Below are 22,580 nucleotides of genomic sequence, written 5' to 3'. Positions count from 1 at the left end.
TCCTTTTCCATAACTACCTTAATTCTTACAGAGTTATGGTTACTATCCCCGAAATGCTTCCACATTAACACTGCTACCACTTGCCTGGCTTTATTCCCTAAGATTAGGTCCAGCACCGCCCCTTTTCTTGTTGGACTTTATACTTGCTGGCTCAAAAAGTTCTCCTGGATGCACTGTAAGAATTCCACCCCCTCTAAGCCTTTCACACTAAGACTATCCTAGTTAATATTGGGGAAGTTGAAATCCTCTACTATTATTACCCTACTATTTTTACACTTCTGAGATATGCGCACATATCTGTTCCTCTATCTCCCTCTGACTGTTTGGAGACCTATAGTACACTCGCAGGAAAGTGATTGCCTTTTTTGTTTTTAAGTTCTACACATATGGCCTCATTTGTGGAACCTGCTAAGATACGATCTCCCTTATTACAGTAATTGACTCCTTGATCAATAGTGCAATGCCACCTCCTCTTTTATACACCCCCCAACCAAACACCCTGTCATGCCTGAAGATTCTATACCCTAGAATATTGAGCTGCCAGTCCTGCCCTTCCCTCAACCATGTATCTGTGATAGCAACAATATCATATTCCCATGTGTTACTCAAGGCCCTCATATTCATCTGCTTTATTTGTGGTAAAGGTGGTAGAGATAAAAAAAACTGCTCTTTGCAGTCCATTAGCTATAGTAATTTTATGCCTATCTGGAGATGAAGAGTATGTTGTGAGTGGAATCTGTACTGTTTGGATGTAACTAAGTAGGTACTAATGCTGTGGTAAGCTACGTCCCAGTCACTGTACACACAAAGTTCAAGTTTTGGTCATAAAAGGCATGGGGAAAAATTTCCCCCCTATTGGGGGGGTAAGTGCGGGCCCGGGCATTGGTGGGCGTGCCACCGATTGGCGCCCCGATTGGGGGCGCGCCACCATTTTACTTGGGCGGGCCTTAATTGGCCCATCCAGCATGATGTCCGCCAGGAAGCTCTGTGCGGGCGGGGGGGTGGGGGGGGTGGGGGGGTGGTGTGTGTCCCTCAGCTGGGAGTGCGCTCTTTTGCACATGCATTTGAAAAAGTGCACAGATCTCCCTGAGGCTAAGTGCTGCCTCAGGGAGATCGGCTCGGAATTAACATTTTTAATAGAAATGATTTAAAACATTTCCCTGACATGTTCCCTCATGTGACACCGTCACATGAATTCGGACATGTCCATAACTGTTATTGAAAGATTTGATAAAAATTTTAATTCCCTCATGAAACCTCATCCTGCCCATGGATGAAGTTTCAATCTTTTTCCGAAGCCCGCCAGTGCTCCTGGCCTGCCTGCCAACCTTAAGGTTGGACAGGCAGGTCAATTAATTACCTTAATTAGTTTTTCAATGGCCTCAATAGGCCGTTGACAGGTCGGCGGGCACGCAGCTGACTCAGCTGCGCCCCTTCCAACCTGAAAATGGAAATGACGCGGGGTGACGTCTGGAGTTCCACCTGACATCATCCCGCGTCATTTTGCGTGTCAGCGAGTGGGCCCTGCCCCTGCTCGTCGACCGGAAGATCCTGCCCATGGGCTAGTTTATGGAAACCACCTTTTACAGTAATGGTATCTGAAGTATTGGAAGGTAGTTCAAACTACAACACTCGCAATGTTGTCATCAGTGTTTAGAGTTTTAGTAAAAATATTGAAAAATATCCACAGGAATTAAAAGATGTTTCTGTGGGTTTTTTTATAACATTTTATTTTCTAAATGGTGCTGATGGTAACGATAAATGATTGGAACAAGCATCTGCTTCTTTGACAGCTGATGAGCAAAAAAAACATAACATTAAGTATGGACTTGGTGTCTGTATAATAGTTTAATTTTTATGTACGGTGAGGCATCATCTGCTTTCCATCTGCAGTTTTAATGAATAAAAAGTAAATAAATAGATGAGAGCATTTCCATCCCTCCATAGATACCTCATGTTCTGGCTATCTTTTTTTTTCTGTTATTCTGCATTACTTTCATCGCATTGTCAACCAAGAGTGCCTTAGAGACAACAATCAGGCAATTAAAGCCAAATGTGTCAGGGTTGTGCCCTTGCCAAACTGAATCTCACATTTTCAGTTGGCAGCTGTTTGAATAAGGTCTTCTCTTGAGGGATTTCAGCACAGTGGTTTACCTGCTGGTTGACGTGAAGTGCACTGCAATTTGAAAGGATAGTAGTAACATATGAGAAAATGATCTGAAATACTTAGCATGTGACTGAAATCTGGCTTTTGCAGGGTACACATTATTCACAGTACAGTTAATGCTTTTACATTAGTTTATGCGATGTCAGTGTCATGAAGAAAATGTTGCCCAGGTTTTCTACACCATAATGGAGTGTGATTTCAGAGTAGTTGAAAGGCTGTTGATTTTCTTTTTAAAAAAAGCCTGTTTAAAAAGAAATGATTAAATAAGTTATTTAAACATCTCTAGAACATGTAGAGTAAGATGTGAGTGGAACTGTGGTTCATGTAAACTTTATTTACACTGCTGTGTGTCATATAAGTTTAAATCATTGAACCATAGAAAGGTTATGGCACAGAAATAGGCCATTCAGTCCATCATGTCTGCGGCGGCTGAAAAAGAAAAAAACTAGCTGTCCATTTTAATCCCATCTTCAAGCACCTTGTCTGTAACCTTGCAGGGACTTCAGGTGTAGATCCAAGTACCTTGTAAATGACTTAAGAGTTTTCACCTGCACCAACAAACCAGACAGTGAATTCCAGACACCCACCAGCCTCTGGGTGTCCCCTCTAATTCATCTACTATTCACCTTAAATCAGTGCCCCCTGGTAATTGACCACACCACAAGGGGAAAGGAGTCTTTCCTGTGGACTCTATCTAGGTCCCTCATAATTTTGTACACCTCAATTAAATCATCCTTCAGCCTCCTCTGTTCTAAGGAAAACAACCCTAGCCTATCCCATCTTTCTACATGGCTGCAATTTCCAAGCCCTGGCAACATTCTTGTAAATCTCCTCTGTACTCTCTCCACAGCAATTATGTTCTTCCTATAATTTGGTGATCAGAACTGTACACTAAGTTACAGCTGTAGCCTAACCAGCATTTTATACAGATGCAGCATTACATCCCTGCTTTTGTATTCTATATCTCATCCAATAATGGAAAGCAAATGCTTTCTTTACCACTTTATGTGATTTTAACCTACACATAAACTGGAAAAATCAGATTGGCAGTAGTAGCCTGGACGATGAGTTCTTAGAATGCTTTCGAGAGAGTTTCTTGGAGCAGCATGTTCTGGAACCACTCAGAGAGTGGGTTATATTAGATTTGGTATTGTGTAATGTGACAGGATTAATCAATGACCTCAGAGTAAAGGCACCCCTAGGTAGCAGTGACCACAATATGATTGAATTTTACATTCAGTTTGAAAGGGAGAAGAATGGGTCTAAGACTAGTATCTTAAGCTTAAATAAGGGCAGCTATGTGGAGATGAAAGCTGAGCTAGTTGAAGTGAACTGGGAAAGTAGGCTGGAGGATAGGTCAATAGAGAAGCAGTGGCAGACATTTAAGGGGATAAATCAGAGTATTCAGAATAAGTACATTCCTACGATAAAGAAATTCTAAGGGGAGGACCCACCATCCCTGGTTAACTAGAAATGTTAAGGAAAGCGTCAAACTTAAGGAAAAACATACAACTCCACAAAGATGAGTGGCAGGACAGATGATCGGACAGAATATAAAGAACAGAGAATGACAAAAAAGTTAATCAGGAGAAAGAAATTAGAGTATGAGGAAGCTAGCTAGAAATGTAAAAAAATGTATAGCAAGAGTTTCTACTGATACTTAAAAAGGGAAAGAGTAAGTAAATTGAGTGATGGTCCTCTAGAGAGTGACAGTGGGGAGTTAATAGATAATAATGAAATGGCAGAAGAAATGAACAAATATTTTGCTTCTGTGTTCACTATAGAGGATACAAAAAACATTCCAGTAATAGCTGCAAATCAGGAGGCGAACGGGAGAAAGGAACTGGGTAAAATTGAAATCATTAGGGAAATGGTACTGAGCAAATTGATGGAGCTGCAGGCTGGCAATTCTTCGGGTCCAGATGGACTCCATCCCAGGGCCTTAAAAGAGGTGGCTAATGAGGTAGTCGATGCACTGGTGTTAATTTTCCAAAATTCTGGAAAGTTTCCATCAGATTGGAAAGTAGCAAATATAACGCCTCTATTCAAGAAGGGAGGAAGGCAGAAAACAATAAACTAAAGGCCAGTTAGCTGGACGTCTGTTGCGGGGAAGTTATTAGAGTCGATCATTAAGGAGGTTATAGCTGGGCACTTAGGCTCGAGGGAGGTGGGAAGAATCAGCATGGCTTTATGAAACGAAAATCATGTTTAACCAATTTATTGGAGCTTTTGGAAGGAGTAACATGCACAGTGGATAAAATGGAGCCTATAGACGTACTGTACTTGGATTTCCAGAAGGCATTTGATAAGGTGCCACATCAAAGATTATTACAGAAAATAAAAGTGCATGGTGTACTGGGTAATATATTAGCATGGATAGAAGATTGGCTGGTTGGCAGAAAGCAGAGAGTATGCATATATGGGTTTTTTACTGATTAGCAAGATATGACGAGTGGCGTCCACAGGGGTCTGTACTGGGGCCTGAAGACATGGTGGCTAAGTTTACAGATGAAACAAAGATAGGTAGGAAAGTATGTTGTGAAGAGGACATGAGGAGGTTGCAGCTGGATATAGATAGGTTGAGTGAGTGGGCAAAGATCTCAAAGATCTGGCAAATGGAGTTTAATGTGGGAAAATGTTAAGTTGTTCACTTAGGCAGGAAGAATAAAAAAAGCAAAATACTAGTTAAATGGAGAACGGCTGCATAATTCTGAGGTGCAGAGGGATCTAGATGTTCTAGTACATGAGTCACAACAAGTTAGTATGCAGGTACAGCAAGTAATTAAAAAGGCTAATGGAATGTTATCCTTTATTACAAGAGGGATTGAACATAAAAGTAAGGATACTTTGCTTCAGTTATACAGGGCATTGGTGAGACCGCACCTCGAATATGGTGTGCAGTTTCAGTCTCCTTATTTAAGGTAGTTTGTAAAGGCATTGGAGGCAGTTCAAAGGAGGTTTACTAGATTGATACCTGGAATGAGTGGGAAGTCTTACGAGGAAAGGTTGGACAGACTGGGCTTGTATCCACTGGAGTTTAGAAGAGTGGGTGATTTGATTGAAGTGTATAAGGTCCTGAACGGCCTTGACAGGTGGATGTTGAAAGGATGTTTCCTCTTGTGGGTGAGGCCAGAAGTAGGGGGCACTGTTTTAAAATTAGGGGTCGCCCTTTTAGGACAGAGATGAGGCAAAAAATTTTCTCTCTGAGGGTTGTGCAACTTTGGAATTCTCTGCCTCAGAAGGTGGTGGAGGCGGGGTCATTGAATATTTTTAAGGCAGAGGTAGATAGATTCTTGTTAGGTAAGGGAATCAAAGGTTATTGGGGTTAGATGGGAATGTGGAAATCGAAACACAAGATGATCAGCCGTGATCTTATCGAATAGCAAAGCAGGCTCGAGGGGCCGAATGGTCTACTCCTGTTCCTTTTCTTAGGAACAGGAGTATTTCTTATGTTCATATGTCTTTCAGAGTCACTCTCTAATTTTCTGCCTCCCATTCCCTGCTCTGAATTTGTCCTATCTGAATCTGCCCTCAACTTCCCATCCTCCTGCCAATCTAGTTTCAACTCTCCTCAACAGCTCTAGCAAACCTTCCCATGAGGATATTTGTCCCAGTCCTGTTCAAGTGTAGACAGTCCAGCTTGTACAGATCCCACCTTCCCCAGAACGGATCCCAGTGCCTCAGAAATCTGATGCCCTCCCTCCTACACCAGCTTTCCAGCCACATGTTCAATAGCTCAATTCTCCTATTTCTATGCTCACTGGCATGTGGCTGGACAGCTGGTGTAGGAGGAAGGGCTTCAGATTTCTGAGATTACTACTTTAGAAGTCCTGTTTTTCAATCTCCTTCCAAGCTCCCTAAAACCTACTTTCAGGACTTTGTCCCTTTTTCTACCGAAGTCATTGGTACTAATTTGGACCATGACCTCTGGCTGTTCACCCTCACCAGATGAATGTCCTAAAGCCGCTCTGTGACATCCTTGACCCTGGCATCAAGGAAGCATCATCCTGGAGTCATGTCTACAGCCACAGAAATGCCGTCTGTTCCCCTAACGAACCCCCTATTACTACTGCTCCTCCTTACTTATTCTCCCCCCCACTTCTATACAGATGAGCTGCCTGTGGTGCCATGAACTTGGCTCTGACTGCACTTCTCCAAGGAATCCACGCCCTCGCCAGTATTTAAAGTGGAAAATCAATCAGCAAGCGGGACCCCAGGGAACTCCTGCCCTGCCTGCCTGGTTCTCTTGGACTGTCTGGCCTTTCTGCTCCTAAGCTGCAGTGTGGCCGTCTTTCTGAACGTGCTATCCACATAGCTCTCAGCCTTGCATATGCGCCACAGGGCCTCCAGCTGCCGCCTGAACTCTGAAATCCGGAGCTCAGGTTTTTGCAGCTGGTGATACTTCCTGCAAATGTGGTCGTCTAGATCACCGGTAGCATCCACAACTTCCCACATACTACACAATGTGTATTCCACACAACTGAGCTGCCCTGCTATCCCTAAACTTTACTTCACTTACATTAACTTTATTTTATTTTATTTTGGTTTACTTATATTAGTTTATTTTACTTGGCCTTGATTTAACTTTACTCCCCTCTTGCTTGTGTTTTTTTCTTAAATGTAAGTACCTACTTTTAAAATAATACATTTTTCTAATTTTCATCTATTTAAAGCAGTTTCTCAGCAATAAATGAACTTACACTTTTCCTGTAATGTCACACTGATTTTTTTTGAAACTCAGCTCGTTCCCGTGTAGGTCAGCTCTGGTTCTCTCTGCTCCCCGAAGGTAAGCAAAGGCCCCGAGCCTCGTCCTCTCTTTTGTCCACTCCCAAGTAGTGATGTCTCCCGCAGGTCCAGTTCTCTGTTCTCTGAAAGTGAGTCAAGGGATGAGTTTTAAAGATAAACAAGTAAAATATCCATCAGCCAACCACTTATCTATTTTCCTGTGATGTCACACTATGATTTCTGTCAGACAGTGGCTGCTCTGGGAGAGACAGACTGGACAGCTCTCCTACTGATCCTGGCTGCCTCTGGGTCTTCCTTTCCAACACTCAAAACTAATCATAAAATTACTTCTATTATTGTTCTACTTTACACTGAGTAAAAGTTTGAGATCATGAAGAGACCTCCTAGCACGTGGCACGCTTTAGCATCTATTAACTTGGATGTCGCTATGCATGTGTAATGTAGAGATCCAATTAAAATATGCAATTCCTTCAGTGTTCATGGTTTTATACTACCAGCTCCCTGATTATGGGGTGTTCATGACATGGAGTATCACTGACTAAGGGAAAGCAGCACATCTTTTGACAACATTCAATAGTATGAAAATATCTTTATAGAGTAAGAACGTTTCAAATCAATTGGTTTTGGTTCATGGCCACATCTCACAATAAATATCATTTTAAACTATACATATAAAAAATACAGAAAATGTACGCTTCAACCATAGTTAAAGCCCATTGTTACATCATGTACAGTTTACTAATTGTAGTAGAAATTGTATTCACTAATATTTATTTATCTGCAGTTTTCACTGAGATACAAAGTGTTAACTGAAAGGCAGTTTGTAAATGCAGGGAAACTTTGATTTTATGGATTTTGATAATCTGCCTGTAATCCTATGTGACTAATAATGAGTATTTCCAGTCAACTGAGTGACATAAAACCAGAATTTTTCAACCATTCACATAATTTGAGTGTCAAGAAGGAAAACCAGATAGATACTTTGAAATACAAATATAAAGTTATTTAAATATCTATTGGTAATTAGGAAGATGAGGATTGAAATTGTGGAATTAATTGAAGATGCTTAAAATAGTTTCTATAAAATTTCTCCATCCATTGTTTTGAAACAGTCATCAACCCATTTAAAATAAGCAGATAATTAATTACCTGTTAAAATAATAGAAGATCGTCTTATTTGATGGACCTCATTGGTCAACGGTCATTCTGCGGCTCAGACAATTTCCTGATAATTTTTAATTAGACTGGCTGGAAGTGGTTGCAATTTGACTTTTCTTGGTTCTGGAATTATATGTGAAACTCCCATGTAAACACATCCTTTATGGTGTTGTGCTATCTGCTACTGGATTCCGAGAACTGGGAGATCTGTCAGCTGTGCAGCTGCTAATTAATTACAACAACATATGCATGAAGCAAAGTCCTATTGTGATGCAGAATCATAAATCTCCAAATGGGAATCGCATGGGAGTTGTCACTATTATAACCTTTTGGAAGTTTTTTGCTCACTCTGCTACTTGTTATTTCCATAGGTGACTTGACACTAGGTTTTGCCTGTTCCACTTCATAGATATCATAGTGCATAATTCAACCTGGCACATAAGACAGTCCCGTTTTCCCAGCATCAAAAATTGTGTCCTTGTATATACTTGACGGATAAGTCGACTCCCCCCCCACCTACCGCACTTTTTAGCCACAATATGCTTTACTCAAATTAGTTGTCAGCTCAATTTTCACCCCTCAAATGCATGTTTTATAACTGGAAGCAAGGGATCAAGCAGGAAATACAGGCTGTGTTGCAAAGATGTGCGGGAGTTTAAGATGCATCCACACAGAGTAGACTTCACGTGATGAGCACTGAAGAAAAGTGCATCTTCCAACAAAACAGATGAAGTACAAAGCTGGCTTCAAGCTATAAGTCGTAACCTTGGCTAACTTGTCAAGTAACTGTGCTGTAGCGAGGGAATTTGGTGTTCGTGAGAAACTGGTGCGAGAATGGAAGAGGAAGGAATCTGCCCTGAAGAAGGTGCCCAAGATCAAATGTACTATGAGAACAGGGACCCGCCACTGACCAGATCATTACAAGCAGGCATCTGAATGTGTCCTTGAAAATCATCAGAATGGTTTCATCACCAGAAATGCAGTGAAAAATAAAAAAAATACACTTAAGTGGGCCAAATCAAACCTTGTGTAGCAAAGATTTCAGAGCAACAGCTAGTTGTTGTACCTGCTTTATGGAATGAACATGCCTAGTGTTGTGGCAGAAGACCAAGATTGCTCAGAGTTTGCCAAAAGACTTCGCCAAAATTTTTGCCAAAGTTACCAGTTTTCAGCAATTCATCATCAGACAGAGGCAAAAAACACAAGCAACATATCAAGTGCCACATAAGCACCATGGGTGAAACACCCATGAATTTTGATATGCCCAGCAACTGAACTGTGGCACAGAAAGGTTTGAAAACAGTTCTAGTGAAAACCTCAGGACATGAGAAGAGAAGATTCATGGCCAACGGTGCGAAATTAAAGCCTATGGTAATTTGCAAATGTAAAAGCATTTCAAAAATCAGATTCCCTGCAGGAGTTTTGTGCTTGTTCATGACGATGGTTGGATGGTTGAGGATGGAGTTTGAGGTTGTGCATCACTAATGTGTGGAATAGGCATCAAAGTGCCCTGCATGAAGAATGCAGCTTATTTGTGTGGGCCATGTTCAAATCTAATAAAACCAATGAGATCAAGATGGCTGCAAAGTAATCACACCCACATTGCAAGTATTTCATGGCTTCCAACATCCGTAGTTGAACCTTCGGATGTGTGTTTCAGCAAACCTTTCAAGGATCATGTTCACACCGAATGGAACAGGTGGGTGGTTGATGGAAAAAAAGCCTTCACAAAGAGTGGAAATATGTGTGCTGCCCTGCTAGCTGTTCTGTGTGCTTTCATCATCAAATCATGGAATGCTATCAGTGTATGAACTGTCATCAGATTGTTCAAAAAAATGCAGAATATCCAATTACTGAATGGAGAGAATGATGATTTGTTGTAGAGGGATGATTCTGAAAGCACAAGTGCCACGTAGATCCAGAGTGGAATCTTTACAATGTCGCCATAGCCAAAGTAACTCTGAATGAAACCAATGAGCTCTTGGCATTAGATGCCAAAGACAATGAATTTGATGGGTTTTAATACGCTTTCATTGGTTTAAGGTATCCTTGTACGATTAATTTATTCAATAAACCATGCCATGTTAATTCAATATGAACTGTTTTTTTTAATGTTTCAAAATGGCAACCACCCAGACCCCATACGTTTTATACTCTGATATAAGTTGACCTCCATTTTTGGAATGAATTTTGGAGGCTTCAAAGGTTGACCTGTATGACAACATTTTCGCTAGTTTCCCATAGTAGTGGTAAAAGCATTACTTGACTACCATTGATATTTGGTTTTGGAGTCTTGCAAAATTGTGAAAACATAACCAAAGTGCTTTCCTGTTTGCCGAGCAGTGCAGCTTTTTACATTTGTGCAGCACAATTTGTGCAATAAAAAATGTTAATGGTAGAAGGAAGTAGCCAAGTGAAGGAGATTAATGGAATACTTGAATAAAGGTGGGGCAAAAATGAAAGCTCCTTCATCAAGTGAGAAATCCTGAGATAGGGATATGTACAGGACTCCAGAATAAAAGACTACATGGAGTGGGCTGTGATGTTAGACTGCAGGAAATTTGAGGGAGAATGGGTTAAAGCCATGGAGGCAAATATAAAGTATGACCAAGGCCAGGATTTTATGGCCCCGCCATCAGTTCATTTATTAAATCACTTGTTTGTGAAACCTTGTATGTGCAAATTGCTGTCATGTTTCCAACAATACAAGAGTGACTACACTTCAGAAATACTTTGTTGGTTATGAAGCAGTTTGGAATGTCTTTTGGTTGTGAAAGGTGCTGCATAAATGCACTTTTTCTCCCTCTATCTTTCCCTTCCTTACTTTCTTTCCTCTATCTCAAAAGGAAAATTATGGAAAACTTTATCTCGGGTCAAGAAAAGGCTTTTCAAAACTGAGAAGCTCTGAGAAAAATTCTGAAATGTTTCAGATTTGTTTGTATAACAGGAAAACAGAATGTTTTTCTAACTTAAAGGGCAGAATTTTGCCGTCGGCGAGCAGGGGGCAGGGCCCACTCACTGACGCATAAAATGACACGGGATGAGGTTGGGCAGAACCTCCAATGTCATCCCACCCCATTTAAATTTTCAGGAAGGCGGGGGCATAGCAAAATCAGCTGTGCACCTGCCGACCTGTCAATGGCCAACTGAGGCCATTGACAGGATCATTTAAACAATTAAAGGACCTGCCCGTCCAACCTTAAGGTTGGCGGGTTGGCCAGGAGCCCCGGCAGCAAATAGAGAAAACATGAAACCTCATCCACCAGCGGGATGGGGTTTCATGCAGGGTTTTAAAAAGTTTAATAAAGTTATAGTGTAAATTATGAACATGTCCCATCTCATGCGCGAAAGTCTGCACTCTTGCTTTTGGGGAATCCCCCCTCCCCCCGCCTGCACAGGAAGCGCATAGCCCACCCAATAGGCTGGAAATTCTGCCCAAGGTAACTGCAGAAATGAATATTGTTGAGGTCCCGTCTTTATCAGGACTAATTATGGTTGGCTTTAGATGGGCTTGTTGTTAGGCAGAAGAGGCTAAACTAGTTGTATTGAGTTTTAACTAGAGAAGCCTCACTGGTTTCAAAGATAAAGGTAATTATTATAAAACATTACCCATTTGACTTTTTTTAAGTTTTCAAACAGCAGTGCATACCATTGCTGTTAAATCATTCAAGTTACAGTATGCAGTACTAAAACTTCTTCTGTTACAGAGGAGAGATGGCAGATGGTTCCTTCTTTCTTCAACTCTTGGCTCACTGTGTTAGATGTGCATTGGAAAGGGAAGGAGTGTTTAACCGCTCGAGTGCTGTGACTCTCAAAACCAGATAAAAGACTGGTTTTCTCAGAATTTTTTTTTAAAGGAAGAATGACTGTTTATCACACACCACTCAAATATATTTGCAACAGCAGCCACTCACTCATGCATACAAACATGCATGCATGCATACACACAAGAAACATTGATTACAAAAGTAGTAGCATGCATCTAAGTTTTTAAAAATTCGCTGTTATATTTGAATCTTTTGAGATGAAAGCATGAAACATTGCAGGCCTGATGATTCCTTTTTGGTTCACTGAAGAAATGGAGGTTGGCAGTTTCTTGTGACGGATTCGCAGTGGATTACTACTTGCAGCAGCAGGTTTCTGGCTTCACTCCAGTCGAGGTGCAGTTGAGCCCCTGTAGCGAGGAGCTGGCTTGGTTCTTCAAATCGATAGGTATAAGGCTAGCCCTACTTTTCTGCTTGTTAGTGGATTCCAGGCAAGGTCCTTCTGTTACTGGGTAGTATCTGTTCTTCCTGAGTCTCCTTGTCTCCTTGGCTGACTGACTGGGGCTGCTCTAAAATATATATATGAATAAATGTTTCTTACCATAACATGGTTTCTGTCAGATGACTGCAGTATCTGTTTTACCATTGTACACACAGATGGTCACTGATGATTTAAGCATTGACACACAGAGGATTTGTGTTTCAGCCATTTGCATCTCCCTGTGAATGAATGGGTTTAACCTTATCAACATTCTGTGAAATACCATATTGCAGCCATGAAATCTGCAAGGTTATTGTGCACTAGTTGTTGCAAGTATTTGGACAATAGCAACCATTAAATCCACACAAAAGATCTGTTGCACATTGACATCTTCTAAGTAGAATGTCCCAAAAGATCATTTGCATTTTAATATCCTGCCCAGACAAGCAGGCTAGCTTCCAGCCTTGGTCAGTTCCATGTATATTGTCAGGCAAGAAGGGAGGTCAACTGATCACTCACCTCCATCTTGTTTCAAAACAGATTGTCCATTTTCCAATTTGTTTTAGAAAGTAAAGTGTCTGTTTTCCATAAATATGTGGGTATAACTGCATGGCCATGACACTTGAAATATTCTAATGCTGAGGCATTTGGAATAATGGGCAGAGTTTAATGTTTGTGATGGAGGCCTTGTCTGCAGCGAAGCAGAAGCCCTACGTCATCTACCCTGGGGAATGCCCACTGGAATTAAGGCCAGAATTTTTTGCTCGCTGTGCGGGCACATTGCCCTCACGAAAAATAGCGCACGAGGACATCTGGTGAGCGTCCCAACGGCATTGCGCACTTGTGAGATATTTTGGTTGGTGGGCGCGCGCTAAAGTCGAAAGCGAGTCCGCTGACAATTAAGAGGGCTACTAAGCCCATTATCGGTGCAATTAACTGGGATTTTTCGCTGTCCATCCAACCTTACAGTTGGCGGATGGGTGAATCGGCCAGGTGGCCTCTGCATTTTTCAGGACACCTCACCCTAGGGCGGGATGAGGTTTCCATCATTAATTAAAAACAAAATAAAAATGTTTGCTCAGAATTTTATGCTGTATATATTGAAATTACTGTTTCTGATGCATGGGCATTTTTTCCCGGTTTTTAAAATCTTCATTTTTTGTATCTAAATTCTTCAGCTCCCTGAGGCAGCTCTCCGGTAATTGGCCAGCCAGCGCGAAATTGTGATTGGGGGCTGATCATGGTCGGTGGTCCGTTTCCCGACTGCCTCTGGGCCCACTGATCGCACCCTCCCGCCGAGCTGAAAATTCAGGCCTAATTACCCATTAGGCACTTAAGAGGCCAGTGTCGGGCCTTCCCTGGGATTCAAGACCCCTGGGACAGAAATTTCATTCCACCAAAGGCCGCCAACCAACTGAAGGCTGACAACTCTTCCGTTGCTGTAAGCATTACTGGAGGCGGTGACGGTTGCTGACAGTGCACCTACCAGAGGCCCAGGATCAAAGAGGGACCCCAGGCCAAAGATGAGTCAGGATGGGATGGGGGTCCTGGCGTTCAGATCGCAAGAGTGTGAGGAAGAGGGTAAACAGAAAGTGAAGGGGGTTGGCTGTCAGCTGGGGGTCACATTTTACATTTTTGGGAAGAAAAGGAAATAGGCTCAGAGAAGTGGAAATCTCCCCTTGTTTTTGCTTTCCACACGGCATCAGTGTAGTGCCATGGCATATCCTAGACCAGATGCCCACCTGTTAGCCCGTGAAGAGCCCTTCCATCCCCACATGCTGTATCAGGGCCCTGCCACATCCGCCTCACAGGCCAGCCCCTGCACAAGCGTGGTCTAGTGGGTTACTTTTGAGGAAATAAATTGTTGTTTAAGTGAAAGAACAAACAAGCAAAATGCCTGAAATCAAGTGGGAAGATTTAATTTCTGTTTTAAAGATACTATGAAAACATGTTATTGGACTGTAAAGTTTCTCCCGAGCTCCTGAAAGAGATACAATGGTAATTAATAAGATGCCCCACTTAGAATAAGAGATAGAGTTAGTGAAAAAGGGCACGAACCCAAATGGGAATTGGAACAACTCACTTGGGTGTATTTCAATGGAATATATAAATTTTGGTATTGGTGTCTGTCCTAGTGAAAGGGAAGTGTAGATGAGATGAATAAGGTGACAGTTTTCTCTTGGAGATACTTGTGTCTTTGCCTATGAACTTTTTAAGAGAACTGAATTTGATAATTTGGCCACCACCACTGGGACCATACAAGGGGAGATAAGCAATGATCTTGAGACAGATAACCCCTTTCATATCGAACAGTGTATCCTTTTAAAGGCAGTGAAATCCCAGATGATGAAGTTGATTGGCAAAGCACACAACACAGTCCCTATAGATCTGATAACCCTTCCACAAATGCAAAACAAGAATTTTTGGGAGAGGCTAGAGTGATTACCGCTAAGCATGGTGAAGTGACATGTAGCAGAAGGAACACTGCCTGAATAGAAAATTTGGAAAAAGTAGAATCCATAGAGAACACATCCAACAGATAGGGAAACATGTGAAGGTGACTTACGAATGTGAAACTCCAACAGAGGATTAAAGAAGGAATTTGAAGACAGGTGTGAGTGTGCAGAAATGATTTGTAACTTGTGAAGTAACTGACATGCAAGAGTACATGGTGCAGCTGCACTGAAGAATGGGTCCCAGCTTTGTTCAGCTACTTGACAAACAGCGAGGCATGAAATGGTTAATATGGCCTGAAGAGTAAGAAAACACTTTTAAATGATCAAAGTACTGACGCCTACTGCACAGAGAAACTGACTTTAAGACGTTCAATTTTACTCCCTCTGACCATTACCATCATAAAGTCAAATTAAAGTAAATGTAAAAGCAATTTTAGATTGGGACAAATGAAGGCTGGGGAGAAATAATACTTAGCAAGAATTATCCACAAGATGGATACAGATGAAGGGAGAGCTGGGGAATCTATTAAGCCCATGTATAACCTGTTGTTTTAATTATATGTATTTATATGCTAGTAGCTTTAGAATTAGCATCATTCCTGCAAAAGGAGGAGGCTGGGATTTTGCGATCCCACACGGTGGGCCAGCCAAAAGTCCATTGACTTTCAGTGGAGCCAGACAATCCCAACAGTGGACGAGGCCGGAGAACCCCGTCCTAAGGATATTTCCCTCTCAAAGGGGGAAACTGTAAGGTGGTGAGTGCCCAGCTAAGTAATCAGGTCATTCTAAGATAAAAGCAAAAAACTGCGGATGCTGGAAATCTGAAACAAAAGAGTCAAACAGAGTCAAAACGTTAACTGTATTCCTCTCCGCAGTTGCTGTCAGACCTGCTGAGTTTAATCAGGTAATTCTAGCAGCTTTAGTATGTTATCTATGATATGCAATCAAGAAATCAGGGGAACAATTTGTATTTTAGAAATAACTATGCTATCTAAAAATTAGTTGTGAGAAGTCAATAAGGAAATTTCCTTCTCAAAGGTGTGGGGGAGCTGTAAGAGATTGGCCCAATCATTCGAGGCTGGCAACTCTCCCTTGCCATAAAGCATCACTGGAATTGGAGACAGCTACTGACAATGTACCCATCAGAGGCCCAGGATCAAAGAGCGGCCCCATGTCAAAGATGAGTGAGGATGGGATGGGGGTCCCAGAGTGTGAGGAAGAGGGTCAACAGAAAATGAAGGGGTTTTTCTCTCAACTGGGCCCCCTCCTTTCCCATTGCCAGGTTCCTCAATCAAGCTTTGAATGAGGGACTCCACTAGGAACCTGCAAGCAAACCTGACAGGGTTTTGCTTTTCAGGCTCCCCAAGTGGCATTTATTGCCCACTTAACGACCTCAGTTAGTGTTTGAGTGGGGAGGCCATCCTTGAACTGCCCCACCACAATCTTAATCGGGTGAAGGGAAAGTGGCAGGTCCCCACCTTGCACTCTCTGCCCCACCACCAGAGTTCCGCCCTATGCCATCAAGAGATTGAATTCTGATTATAATAAATCAGGAACTTCAGAGTTCTTGTAATACCCAGAGCAAAATCATCCCAGATTGGCACTCAGTGCACTAGCAGGCAGATAAAACAACTTTTACGCAACGGCAGGTTTTCACGCCGTATCGTCCTAAACCTGCCACATTCTTTATGCATTTCCGGGAAACATGGGCTCTCATTTGCCAGTCCACAATTGCCTCACCGCTTCACCACGTCAGACACCATATTTAAAGCCCAGCCGCGTGCACACATCACAATGCTTCCAGCCCATGACTACTGCAGGGAAGATGTCCACAATAGGGAAAAATCTGCAGCTCCCAGGTTTAATGACAAGTCACTGGAATGCCATTTGGACGCTGTGGAGGCCCATCGTGATGTCCTCTACCCTCACTCTGGCCGCAGGATAGGCAGTGGCATCACCAATCCAGCATGGCAGGCGCTGGCAATGGTGGGTTAATGCCAATGCTGCACATAAGAGGTGGGTCATCCAACGCAGATAGAGGATGAATGATCTCATCTGTCCAGCCAGGATATAGCAATGATCTTATCATTCTGAACTCTCACACTCAAGCCCATCACACAGTCACTGGCATCTCACTCACTGCCAGCTCAAGGAATATTCTCACACCCATACCCTGACATGTCCACCTGGCCTCATCTCCTCTGGAGACTGCCTCCTCAGCTCTCATCATCTTGAGGCCACTTGCACAGATGAACATGTGCCCAACAGGTGTTACCCTCCTTCCCCAGTACAGCTTACATCCTGTAGCCTCTTCACTTGCCTGAGGCCTCTTCTCCCCCTTCCCCAAACAAGATGTTGCCCTGCAGCCATTGAAAAGCCACCCACATATGGCTAATCTGGTAGGTAGAGGCCTACCCATGAGCCCTCACTAAAAGTGATGTTTTGCTGTCTGTGAAGCCTGGTACTGATGACTGCGAGTGCTGACCAAAGCAAGGTAGGCAAACAAACCTTGAAGTCCTGAGTGAAGTGCAGACGATCCAGCCCCTTGGCTGGGGGAGAGGGCGGGGGGGGGGGGGGGGGGGGGGGGGGGGGGGGGGGGGGGGGGGGGGGGGGGGGGGGGGGGGGGGGGGGGGGGGGAGAGGGGGGGGGGGGAGAGGGGGGGGGGGGGGGAGAGGGGAGAGGGGGGGGGGGAGAGGGGGGGAGGGGGGGGAGAGGGGGGGGGAGAGGGGGGAGGGGGGGGGGGAGAGAGTGGGGGGGGGGAGGGGGGGGGGGAAGAGAATGAGTCTGGCGAACTGGCCTTATAATGATATGCTGATGTATTACAATGAGGTTCCTCACGTCCAATGGCGGGAAGTGCAGCCTGCCATCAGCAGGCTGAGTGGATGATCGCAAAGTGGCATCATGCTGTCATGAAACTGATCGCGCCATATTGCCCACTCACACGATCGAGTACGCCCGATACAGGTGGGCATGGAAAATCCCGGCCTCAGTCTTTTCCCCCACAAGTTTCATGACTGGACAATTATTAAAATGTCCTCTATTCATTGTAGCTGAATGTATGGCTCTCTTTTCAAGAGCATCATTGCAATCTTTTTTCTTTAATCCTGTATTTGAGACAGCTCTCAGCAACTTGAGTTCTCTATTCTGCTCTGATGACTGTTGTTCCCGACTTGAACAGATATTTCCTCTGTTGATAAACTTATGTAAATGTCTTCTGTCCCCAATACAAGCTCTCTTCTCTGGTCACTGGCTCCACCCATCTCTGTGGCAACTGTCTGAGATTGAACCAGACTATTCACAACCTTGTGTCATGTTTTTTCCCCTGAAATGAGCTTCCAACCACATAACTGTGCTGTCACGAAGACTATCTATTTCTACCTCCATAACACAGCTTGACTCTTCCCCTGCCTCAGCTCATCTGATGAACCTCACCAAAACTCTTGACTCAATTATTATAATGCGGTCCTGGCCGGCCTCCGATACCCTAAACTTGAGATCTTCCAAGCCTCTGAAAACTCGCAGCACGTTCCATTCATACATTAGCTCTGTGCTCACTGACCTACATTGGCTCCTGGTTAACCAGTGTCTCAGTTTTAAAGTTCTCATCCTTGTTTTCAAATCCCTCCATGGTATCACCCCTCCCTATCTCTGTAATTTCCTCCAGGCCTAACACCATCTGACATCTAAGCTCCTCTAATTCTGGCCTGTCAAACATCCATGATTTTAATTTATTAACCGTTGGTACCCATACTTGCAGCTGCCAAGGTCCTAACCTTTGGAATCCCACCTTTCTTCCTTGCATTTTTCATTGAAGACACTATCTTGAAACCTCCTCCTTTGACCAAGCATTTGGTCATCATCCCTAATATCTCCTCATATGACTCAGTGTCAAGCTTTGTTTGATAATGGTTCTGTGAAGAGCTTTGGAATACTTCATTATGTTAAATGCACCATACAAGTACAGATTCCTTTAATGTTGGCGTCAGGATTACTGTTATAATTTATAACATAAAAAGATATGTTGCAGTGCTTGACAGAGACAACCCCTGCACCAAAAAACCGTTTGGCTAGAAATATGCTCCTCCAGAAATTGTGCGATAACAGTATCTCGCTGAGACATGCCATTAAAATACTACATGAATTGCAAACCTTCCCACTGAATACACAAGAAGAAGTGTTAGGTTTGGCTATTCAAGTATAAGTAAATTGTTAACAACATGATAAGTAGTAACTTCTTATGGCAAACAACCTCCTTTGCACAGAAAATTAATTTTGAAAGTTTGACATCTCATTCCTTCAGGTTTCAATTATTTTTGGACACTTTAAAAATTAGAAATAACTTTGTCTTGTTTATTTCTCTCTCCCTCTCTCTCACTCACCCTCTCCCCTCCCCCCTCTCTCTCCCCACCCTCTCTCTTCCCCTCTCTTTCTCCCCGTCTCTCTCCCCCTGTCTCCCCCCTCTCTCACCTCCTCCCCCCCTCCTTCCTCTTTTGCCCCCTCCTTCCTCTTTTGCCCCCTCCTTCCTCTTTTGCCCCCTCCTTCCTCTTTTGCCCCCTCCTTCCTCTTTTGCCCCCTCCTTCCTCTTTTGCCCCCTCCTTCCTCTCTCCCTCTCTCTCTTTCTCCCCCCCCTCCTTCCTCTCTCTCTCTTTCTCCCCCCCCACAACACCTGCAATCAAATCATCTTCTCCCTTTCGCTTTCTAGTTTTGAACTAAATGTTCAAACTCCGCAGGCAGGATCTTTGCCTCTATGTGGGGACAAGAACATATGTGGGTTGGTGCTTATTTTTGCACTGCTCACCAGCAAGCCATTTTGATGGAGGTTGGGTCCAAGGTCAAATGGGTAGTCTATTAAACTAATCAAAAGGCCAAGTAAGGCCCTGAATCAGAGGTTGACTAGGATCTTCCACTCAGCCTGTGGGTCCCTTACAGCACTGGTAGTACATCAGTTGCCTGGAGGTGACCTTTCAGTGGTTGACCGGAGCGGTCAAAGTTCCAGGCAGGCTTTGAGGCCCCCCAGCCTCCAGCATACTTGGTCATAACTGCAGCCTTAAGCAGTCCTGTGCAGAGGTTTCCCATCCACAGTGTGTGGCCCAGCAAATGTAGCCATTTTTTATTTGAAACCTTTTAAAAGTACAGAGCGGGTGCTTCGAGATGGAGGTGCCCTCTCTCACCTTTATCTCCGGCGGCAGGCTGCAGCACCTTCCATGCTGGAGGGTCTCATATTGACCAGTTTTGTGAGCCCATCTGCCATCCTTAATTGGATGGCGAGCATGATGTCTAGTTGCTCATTGGCCAATCAAGGCAAAATCATTCCCACATTGCTGTTCCTGACACAGTGCGGGGTCAGGACCTGTATTTGACCCTGACATTGGGATCCTGGCCTCCCTATGTATCAATAAGGATTCTTCGATCTGATTGGTTAAGGAGACACATTGTTGCTGGCCCTGCTCACATTGGTCGCAAATCCACTGTAATGCACGCTGCTTTGCCTCAGTAATTATCTCAAGCCCAATATGTGTAAGTGTAATGAATAGTCATGCTGACCACAAAATATGTGCCAGTGATTATTTATTTTTTGAGTCAAAAATACTGTCAGAATTTTTAAAACAGTGTCTTGTGGTGTTGAAAGGACATGTTTCAAAACCATTCTTTTCAGGTGCTTTTTAGATTTTTCCTTTTGCGGAAGTTGTTACCCTGAGAAACACTTCAGGCTTCTCACTTTTCTCCATGTTGGATAATCGACTGATAATGGGATCAATGGCACTTGGAAAACTTGTGAAAAAAGCACTTCAAATATTCTGTGCTTCTGTGCCCTTTTGGGATCATATATTCTTACTATTGATTAAATTATAATTAGACATAGCTGAGAGTAAGCCATTCCACAATACAACTCAGTAAGCTGATGGAGCTTTAGTTCAGTACATTCAATAAAGTCATTTGGAGTCTGCTTATGTGACTTGTTCTTTACCTGTCTTTTGGCAAATAACTTTTTTTTGCTGAACCATCCACGTTATTAGATTTCAACCTTGCACCAGTGATAATAAGCAGTAACATAGAAGGGAAGAAAATATAAAAATGGTATTAACTTGTCAATTTTAATAACAGGCACACTTTCACTTGGAGATACCTCAGCAGTTTAACAGTAAACGCAAGTATACACACAGTAATTGGATGAGGCAAATGTTACTGAGTAATTTCATTTATAACTGGTAGGGGTGAAATTCCTAACTTTGATCAATTTCACAAAAAAAACTATGAATAGCTAAGGAACTGAAGTATGCCATCAAACCATTCAAGACTGTTCCACCATTCAGTGAAATCATGGCTGATCTGTGACCAAGCTCCATTTGTCCCATGCCCCTTAGTACCCTGACTTAACAAAAATCTATCAATCTCATAGATAAAATTAACAATTGGTTTAGTATCACTGCCATTTGCAGAAAAAAAGTTCCAAACTTTCTCCCATGTGTATAAATGTGTTTGCTAACTTCACTATTGATGTTTAAACCGACTATGTTCTCTAGTCTTAGACTTGCTAACAAACATAAATGGTTCCCCTCTCTCTATCCTATTAGTTCCCCTTACTATCTTTAAAACTTTAATCAAATGACCCTTAATCTTCTAAGCTTCAGGGAATACAACCCTAGCCTTGTGTAATCTCTCCTCCTAATATAACTCTTGGAGCCTGGGTATCATTCAGGTAAATCTATGCTGCACTTCTTCCAAGGCCAATATATCCTTACTCAGGTGTAATGACCAGAATTTCCAAATGTGTTTTAACTAGGGCTTTGTAGAGCTGTAGCATAACTTCATTCCTCTTGTATTCTGCCCTTAGATATAAAGCTACAAAGGCCATCATACCATTCACCTTTTTGCTTATTTTCTGTACCCGTTCAAGTTTTAATAATCCATGTGCATGGACTCCCAAGTCTCTTTGAGCCACTACAGTGTCTAGCTTTTCAGTATTTAGAAAGTATTCTATCCTTTTTAGGTCCAAAATGGATGACCTCACATTTGCCCATGTTGCAATCCATTTGCCACAGTTTTAACTCCCTCACTTAATCCATTCTCATGTCTTTCTAATTTTATGCTTCCATCTATACTGCTTACAATGCCATCTATCTTTGTGTCACTGGAAAACTTGGATATATGACTCTCTAACTCATGTAAAGTTGTGAAATGTAGATAGAAAATGATATTGGACCATACTTCCAAATTCAATGCTAGGCTGATCCAGTCCTCCAACTCAAAAAAACTGATCAACAAATGTGAGAGGTTTATAAAATGGCTGCTGCTTAATTATGACGGTCTTGTTTAGGCAATTTGTGGGAAAAATCATACACTGATACGCAGCAGTCAAAATTAATGGTTTTTCTACTATAAAAGCAACTGGGCAACAATAGTGGATTCAAATAATTATGAATATAATACGATTACTGAAGGTGTGAGATTTATTTTATGGGGGGAGTGCAAAGTGCCTGGACCATTATCAGAAAATGTTGATATTTGTTACTTGAGTTAGTACAATTTCAATATTTGAAAAAAGCAAGGGAAGTATCTTTACCCTTGTGTCATTCCAAGTGGTTCCCCCTATCAACTACACAGAAACTCCTATTATTCCTTCCTAGTGGACACATGTGTAATCAGTAATCTTCTGTTTTGCTTTACCTGTTTTTTTTCTTTGCAAATTGGTCGCGTTCTTCTGTAGTGGCACATTCAGTTACATAGATCTTGAACACACTAGGAATATCTCTCAATGAATGTTCCTGAAGCAGGTTAAAAAATTTGCTTTTAATCATGCAGATATC

The 22,580-nt window shown here is 42.6% G+C and overlaps 1 protein-coding gene across 1 annotated transcript in view; it reads left to right on the top strand.

The window, feature by feature from the left end:
* pdzrn3b (PDZ domain containing RING finger 3b) overlaps positions 1-22,580 on the top strand; it is a 451,624-nt gene that overhangs the window by 215,938 nt on the left and 213,106 nt on the right. The window lies entirely within an intron of this gene.

The sequence above is a fragment of the Carcharodon carcharias genome, chromosome 7 (genome assembly GCF_017639515.1).
Source record: "Carcharodon carcharias isolate sCarCar2 chromosome 7, sCarCar2.pri, whole genome shotgun sequence".
NCBI classification, from domain to species: domain Eukaryota; kingdom Metazoa; phylum Chordata; class Chondrichthyes; order Lamniformes; family Lamnidae; genus Carcharodon; species Carcharodon carcharias.
Note: the sequence above shows the minus strand (reverse complement) of the source record. Positions and strands in the feature narration are given on the sequence as shown.